Consider the following 8634-nt stretch of genomic DNA (forward strand, 5'->3'; position numbering starts at 1 on the left):
GGAGCCCGATGTGGGACTCAATCCTGGGTCCCCACGATCAGGCCCTGGGCTGAAGGTGGCTCTAAACCACTGAGCCACCAGGCTGCCCTGATAAGGTCTATTTTTAATCATTGTAACAAACCTGGTCGATACTGCATATTCGAACGATGAGACTGTGGGATCTGTGGAAGCACTCAATATTAGAAGAAAGCACTATTTTAGTGAGAGACACCAACTTCAGAGGGATAGGTTTTTAAGATCTTATTGATGTATCTAGTCATATATTTTTTTAAGATTTTATTTATTTATTCATGAGAGACACAGAGAGAGAGGCAGAGACATAAGCAGAGGGAGAAGCAGGCTCCATGCAGGGAGCCCGATGGGGGACTCGATCCTGGGACTCCGGGATCACACCCTGAACAGAAGGCAGATGTTCAACCACTGAGCCACTCAGGGGTCCCCGTTCAGTCCTCTTTTCAGGGGCATATTTCTGTGGCCTCTGTTGTACTTGACAGCAATTTGAGTTCCTGTGGTAAAGCCTCTGGTTCGACAGGTGGTCTCTTTACATACTGGCTTCTCCCTGTAGACTGTGAGTACCAAAGGAGCAGGTGCCATGTACCTTATCTCTGTGACTCTAGCCAGACTTTGTCCCGGTACTGCCAAACAGTAGGTGCTTATCAGTTGTTCAATGAGTGAATCAGCAGAGCAGCTACCACAGAGGCTGGCAAACTTTGGAAATGGAGAGTATTTTAGCCTTTGTAGGCAGTGTGTTCTCCATTACAACAAAAAAGCAGCCGGCACACAATACACAAATAATACTGTATTTGCAAAATCAGGTGGCCCTTTCTCACCAATCCGGGTGAAGGGAGGGGAGCCCTCTGATTCTTTCTCTGCCTTGAGGACAAGAAGGAAACATGGAAAACATGGTCAGACCATAGATAGGATTTTCTAAGGAGCAAAGGTTAGGGAGGAATCTCGTTCCTTGGAGGTTTCGTATGTATGTTTGTATTTATTTATTTATTTTAAAGATTTTATTTATTCAATTGAGAGAGACATAGTGAGAGAGGGTGTGAGCAGTGGGGAGAGGGAGAAGCAGGCTCCCCACTGAGCAGGGAGCCAGCAGGAAGCCAACACGGACCTCAATCCCGGAACCCTGGGATCATGACCTGAGCTGAAGGCAGACGCCTAACCGACTGAGTCACCCAGGAGCTCCTCCCTGGAGATTTAAAAAATTAGAGAAAACTGCTCCAGTGTGCTGAAAAACAAAGCGGTGTGGGCTGGAGGCAGGAGGAGGTGCGAGGAAGTTGTTATAATCCAGGGTTCTGCGCTTGGCCGGAGGCGCGACGCCCCATCGCGGGCTGCAGTTAGCGCAACCACCGCCAGGTGGCAGGCCTGCCCATTTCTCAACGCTGCGGACTCTGGCCCCTGGGAACTCCAGCCGAGGCCAGAGAGGTTTATCGAGCCATCATTTATTCATTCATTTGTATTTGTATTCCCCAAGCACTTTGGGCTCCTCAAATATGCCAGCAGGCATTGTGCTAAGTGTGGGGAGGAAGCGAGTGGCCAAGACTAAGTCTGTGTTTTAGGCACCTGGCCTACCTCCTCCCTACCCAGCAGTGGGACAAATGCCCAGACAACGGTCCATGGTGGTGTTTAGGTGTCTGTGGGGCAGACCTGCTGCCTGGGTCTGTTCCCACTGAAGCCTCGTGGTGTGGTGCCCCTTGCCCTCCGTTCTCATTCAGCGAGAGCCAATGGGCAGCGGGCCCTGAGCAAGGTTTGGATTGCCTCCCGCCCAAACCTCAGGTCACCCACAGTGGGTCTCAGGTGCAGCCACACACTGGTCCCTGGGGCTGAGGCTTTCTCCATCTCTGTTCCTCTTCCAACCAGGCCCAACCTCAAACCACCATTTCCTCCCCTCCTGCGTTCCTCCTCCTCCTTTCCTTTGCTCTGTTCTGGCAGCTTTTCTCAGAAACGTCCATCCAGAGAGCAGGAAGTGGGCAGGCCCAAGTTCTGGGGGTATTGGGGTCTCTGTGCCTGGCTGGCTTCCTCAACTTTTGCTCTTACTCCCCCGCGCAGCACTCCCCCATCCCCTGGGTTCCCAGTGCCAGTGTTCACCACCAATGCCCATCTCCTATGCGCTGGAAGCATCCATGTCTTGGCTATTTACTCCATCTCCCTGGGGTATAGTATCAGGAGGGAAGGGACCCCTTGTTCACTGTCAAAGCTCCAGGACCTGCACAATACCTGACACGTGCCGGTTTCAACCAATGTGGGCTGAGTCACCTGGTGGAGGTATGTGAATGCAGCTTTGCAAAAGTGTTGAGGTCTTCTGAGGGAGCCCCATGGATCCACAGAAAGGCAGGGTGGGCTGGGGTCAGCTTGGAGGCTGAGTATGCACCTGAGAGTAACTGCCCTGAATTGAATCGGAGGACCCCCTGCACCTGCTTCAGGAACATGAGGCTTCTTCTGCACTGGGACTCCAGACCCAGCAGGGATGGGGGAGCACCTACTGGAGTTACTTTTTGTTTTTTTTTTTTTTGGAGTTACTTTTTGAACAGGGCCCCCAGATGGCTTCCTCAGCCATCATCCATGGAGCCCCATCCTCTAGAAGAGTGCCAGCCACTGCCCTGTCTTATTTCCTTCTCTCCCCTCCTCCTGCCCCAGCTTCCCTGGCGACTGGGAACCCCCTCCCTCAGCCCAGGCCCCGTGCCTTCTGACTCACTGCGCAGCTCAGCTGGAAAGCATCTGGCCATGCCCATGGCCCTGGCATCTGGCCTATTGTCCCTGCATGAGAGCCACCCTTTCTTCAGACCTTCCACAAAGTGCCTCCAGTAGGATTATGTCCATTGAAAACTTCTCCACCCTGTCCCCAAGAAGAAAATCCCCTCTGATAAGTGGGGGTGGCAAAGCACCCCACACCCAGTACCCTGTGCCAGGTGGAGTGGGAGTCCCAATCTTATCAGCTCATCACATTCCAAACATTCCTTGTGAGCGGGGGAGGGGTGGCCAGAAGAGGAGAATGCTGCTTGACTCCAATATGCCAGATCCCCCTATGCTCCTGTCGTCTCCCCCCCTTCCCCCCCCCCCCCCCCCCCCCCCCCCCCTCCCCAGTGCTCAGGTGCCTCTTAGCCCCTTGCACCTTGGTCTCTGTGTCTAGCTCTCCATCTTCTGGTCTGTTCTGTTCTTCCTTTCCCTTCATTTTCTCTTCCCTGTCATCTCAGGAATTTGCAGCAGAAAGCAGGGAGACCAGGCTGGGGTTCTCTGCAGGGCCTTTGTTCCTGTTCTAGGCAATCAAGAACTCAGGGTTTGATCTGGCCCCAGCTTGGCACCACTTCCCTGTGGGTCTTGGGTCCAGGACTTGCCCTCTCTGACCATGGGCTCATCCTACCCCTTGAGTGGTTCTGGGATCTGAGTCTTTGATCTCTAAGGCCTTTTCAGAGTGATAGTTCAGGTCTGTCCTGGAGAGAGTTCCCCAAAGCGTCCTCCCAAACCGCACAGGACCAGAAGCGAAGGTTAGCTCTTCCACCTGCATCCCACCTCCACCCAACCCAGGTCCCCTCCCTCTCTTTCTGCCTCTCAGCTTCTTTACACAGCATCCATGGGTATGGGTCCAGTACTCAGACAAAGTTATTCTATTCCGAAAACCACTTACACACACATCCTCTACCTTCTGGTCACCTCACAACTTCTGACCAGAGTGGTGGTTGAAGCGGGGGCTGGAATCCAGCAACTGAGTTCCAATTCTGGTCTGCCACCAACTTACTGTGTGATCTGAGGTTAGTCACTACCCTACTCTGGGCTTTGGTTACCTGAGAAATGATGAGAGTAGACTGGTCATCTCATGTTCGAGAGTAGACTGGTCATCTCATGTTCCACAGCCAAAGGGAAACCCCCAGAGACCTAGACTAGACTGAAGTTTAGGTGGACATGAAGGGGAGTCATCATGGAGGTGTCACCCTTTTGGAGACAGCCTCTTCTTCCTCTTCTTCTTCTTCCTCTTTTAGACTATTTATTTATTTAATTTATGAGAGACACAGAGAAAGGCAGAGACAGGCAGAAGGAGAAGCAGGCTCCCTGCAGGGAGCCTGATGCGGGACTCGATCCCAGGACGCTGGGATCACACCCTGAGCCAAAGGCAGACGATCAACCACTGAGCCACCCAGGTGCCCTGGCTCCTTTTTTTTTGTTTGTTTTTTGTTTTTTGTTTTAAAGATTTTATTTATTCATGAGAGACACAGAGAGAGAGAGAGAGAGACAAAGACACAGGCAGAGGGACAAGCAAGTTCCATGCAGGGAGCCTGACGTAGGACTCGATCCCGGGTCTCCAGGATCACACCCTGGGCTGAAGGCAGCGCTAAACCGCTGAGCCACCTGGGGTGCCCCTTTTTGTTTTTTGAGTGTGAAGCAGACTACTCCCAGGGGCTCCCCTCCCACACAGTGTTCCCTACCCCAAGCCCTTAGACCATTCACTTATCTGAAAGTGTCCAAAAGAGCAGTACTATGAAGAATATCTCCAAATATGCACAGCCAAAATCAAGCATAATGGTGAAATATTGAAAGCTTTTCCTTTTCTTTTTAAGATTTTATTTATTTATTCATGAAAGACACAGAGAGAGGCAGAGACACAGGCAGAAAGAGAAGCAGACTCCTTGAAGGGAGCCCCATTTGGGACTCCATCCTGGGACTCCAGGACCATACCCTGAGCCGAACTGAGCCACCCAGGCACCCCTGAAAGCTTTTCTACTGAGATTGGAAACCAAACAAGGATCTCACTATCCCCACTTCTGTCTAGCAGTATGCTTAGAAATCCCAGACAGGGCAATATGTCAAGAGAAAGAAGTTATGAGAATTGTAAAAGAAAAAATAAAACTGCCAATATTTATTTTTATTTTTTTTTAAGATTTTATTTATTTATTCATGAAAGACACAGGGAGAGAGAGAGAGGGAGAAGCAGGCTCCATACAGGGAGGCTGACATGGGACTCGATCCCAGGTCTCCAAGATCCGGCCCTAGGCTGAAGGTGGCGCTAAACCGCTGAGCCACCAATGCTGCCCAAAACTGCCAATATTTACATGACATAATGGCACACAGAGAAAATCAAAAAAGCATACAAACCGATAGAATAAATAAGTGAATTTAGCAAGGTCACTGGATACAAGTTCAGTATAATCAAATGTTTTTCAATATACTACCCAGTGCACAATCTGAGAAAAGAATTCAAAAGGCAACATCATTTATGCATCATAAAAATCAAAATTTTATTGAGAAATAAATCTAATCAGAAAAGTAAAATATCACTCAATACACAGAAAGCCATAAAACATCACTGAGAAATACTATAAAATATCTACATTAACAGAGGGGTATACCGTGTTCATGGATTGGAAGACTCAATATTGTAAAAGTATTAATTCTCCACAAATTAATCTATAGATTCTATGCAATCCCAATTAGACCCTAGCAGAAATGTGTGTTTGTACCAAAAAGTTGATTCTAAAATTTATAGAGTAATGCAAAAGAACAAGAATAGCCAAGACATTTTTTTTTGTTTTTTGTTTTTGTTTTTTTTTTTTTTTTTTAGAGAGGGGAGGGGAAGGGGCAGAGGGAAATAAAGAATCTTAAGCAGGCTCCATGCCCAGTGTGGAGCCTGACATGGGGCTCAATCTCACAACCCTGAGATCATGACCTGAGCCGGAATCAAGAGTTGGATGCTTAACCAACTGAGCCATCCAGGTGCGCCAAGACACTCTTGAAGAAGAGAAAAGTTGGGGAACTAGCACCAGATATTAAGACAGTGTGGTATTAGTGCAAGGATAGACCAGTAAAACAAAATAGGGAGCCCTGAAACACATCCACACAAAAACAGCCACTTGATTTTTGACACAGATTTTGCTTCTTTGCTATACAGAGAAAAGTATGATCTTCTTGATAAATGGTGCTGGGCTTATTGAATACTCAGATGGAAAAAAGCTATCTTGATCCCTCTTCACATCAGACACAGAAAAACATTTCAGATAGAATAGAGATCTAAATACAAAAACGTAAAACAACAGAAGAAAACATTAAAATAGCTTCATAAGTTTGAAATTGGCCAAGTTTTCTTTTCTTTAAAAGATTGTTTATTTGAGGAAGAGAGAGCTCGAGAGAGAGTATAAGCAAGGTGGGGGGACAGAGGGAGAAGGAGGCTCCCCACTGAGCAGGGAGCCTGATGTGCTTTCATGACCTGAGCTGAAGGCAGATGCTTAACCAACTGAGCCACTCAGGTGCCTGCAAAGTTTTCTTAAATAGGACACAAAAATCACTAACCATAATGGAAAACCTTGATAAATTATTCTCCATTAAAATGAAGAACTTCTGTTTATCAAAAGTCACCATTAAGAAAGAGAAAAGGAGGGCAGCCCCGGTGGCTCAGCGGTTTAGCGCCGCCTTCAGCCCAGGGCCTGATCCTGGAGACCCGGGATTGAGTCCCATGTCGGGCTCCCTGCATGGAGCCTGCTTCTCCCTCTGCCTGTGTCTCTGCCTCTCTCTCTCCCTCTCTGTGTCTTGAATGAATAAATAAATAAATAAAAACCTTAAAAAAAAAAAAAAAGAAAGAGAAAAGGAAAGCTACAGAGTTGGGGAAGATATTTGGAACACATAGGGATTACATCCAGAATATACAAAGATCTCTTACAGATCAGTAGAAGATGGACAACTCAGTAGAAAATGAGTGAGAGACTTGAACAGGCACTTCACAAATGAGGCTTTCAAATGGCCTGTGAACATAAGGGAAGGTGCTTGCCATCATGTCAGTAGGAAAATGCAAAAGTCACAATGAGCAAAATGAAAAGACCAATGAGATATGGCATGGATATGAAGTATATAGCACTTTCATACCTGGCTGAGGGAATGTAAGTTGGCAAAACCACTTTGGAAAACTTTATGACAGCATCAATTAAAGCTGAACAGGGGATCCCTGGGTGGCTCAGCGGTTTAGTGCCTGCCTTTGGCCCAGGGCGAGATCCTGGAGTCCCGGGATCGAGTCCCACGTCGGGCTCCCAGCATGGAGCCTGCTTCTCCCTCTGCCTGTGTCTCTGCTTCTCTCTCTCTCTCTGTCTATCATGAATAAATAAATAAATAAATAAATCTTTTAAAAAAATTAAAGCTGAACATATTCAGCCCCTGTGGTCTAGCATTTCCACCTCTGGGCATGGGTCCAACATGAAAAGCATACATTTTGTTCCAAAAGGTACGCACAATTGCCAGCAGCCTTGAACTAAAACACCCAGATGTCCATCAGTAATAGACTAGGTCAGTAACAGGTGGTCTATTTATATGGCGGCACACTACACAATGCAAAGGAACAAAATACACCTGTAAGGAACAATGCAGATGAATCTTGGGCATTGTGGGTGGGAGGAGACAGAGACAGACAAAGCAGAGGACAGAGAACCAACAAGAGCACAAGATGATAGGCAATCAGAGTGAGATGGATGATGGCCATGGGAGGAGAGGCAGCCAGGTGCTTGGAGACCAGTGGTGTCTGGTAGTCAGAGGTGGGTAGAAACATAAGCCACTGCCCTCCTCCTTCACCCCCATCCCTGGTGAATGACACCCTCCCTCACTGCTCAGTGAGCAGTACTTAGGGAGGAATTAAAGAGGGAGGGCCTGACCTAATGCAGAGCCAAGAGCCTGCAGGTGAGGGGCAGAGAGGACACAGAGAGGTTGGAAATCGGCAGAAGTCAGAGGGAGAGGGGCTGAGGTTTAAAACCCCAGCATGGATTTTCACATGAGAGGGGAAGACTGAATCTGGAAATCCTAGAGAGCTCATAAAACTGGGTGACTGACCACGGGTTTTCAGGAGAGTGAGCAGGGGAGATTCAATGTGGTGTAGGGCCATCCACTCTGCGAATTCCCCCCAAGCCCTTTCCTGCACTGGTGCAGGGCTGTAGAAGGTCAGCCCCTCTCAGCTGGACATGACACAGACATATGCAGAATGTTAGTGGCCAAAGGCCAAGATGGCTGGAGGAGACCACAGAGATTCACCTCAGTGATCCAGAGGCTTGAAGGAAAGACTCCCTCCCTACCCTCAACCCACCCCCCAAGTCTTTGGATGGAAAGACTCTGACCCCTAAAGAGCCAAGGAGAGTCAGCAAGTCTTGGGGAGCTGGGAACAAGGGACCTGCTGCTTGCAAGTCAGGGGCTAGTCTGGGGAAGCTGAGGCTAAGGGACACAGGTTTCTGCTCCCCCGAGGGTCAGTGGAGGAGGAGGACAATGGTCTCATTTGTCTCTCATAGTTTGGAGATCCCAATCCTCTGCAGCCTTTGCTTATGCTGCTTCCCTATGGGTCTGGTTTCTCCAGAGGCACATGGTCCAAGACCTTGCCTCCAAGGAGCCATCAAGAGCATGACCCCAGAAGAGCAGCAGGAAAACCATGGGAGGCAATGTCTCAGTATCTTTACTGCACAAATGAAGCTTCATCACAGGCCCCAAGTGCACAGCTGGGAAGCAATGGGGGTAGGGGTCCGTGGGGGTGGGGGGCTGTAGAGAAGAGGCAGAACCTTGGGTGAGTTGGCAAGAAGACAGGGAGCATGCTGTGCTCCTATGGTTGGGGAGGCTCCAGTTTGGTGTGGGGGTGAGGGGGCAGCTGGGGAGGACATAGCCCCCAAGAGGGAT

This window comes from Canis lupus, chromosome 9 (genome assembly GCF_011100685.1).
Source record: "Canis lupus familiaris isolate Mischka breed German Shepherd chromosome 9, alternate assembly UU_Cfam_GSD_1.0, whole genome shotgun sequence".
Taxonomy (NCBI): domain Eukaryota; kingdom Metazoa; phylum Chordata; class Mammalia; order Carnivora; family Canidae; genus Canis; species Canis lupus.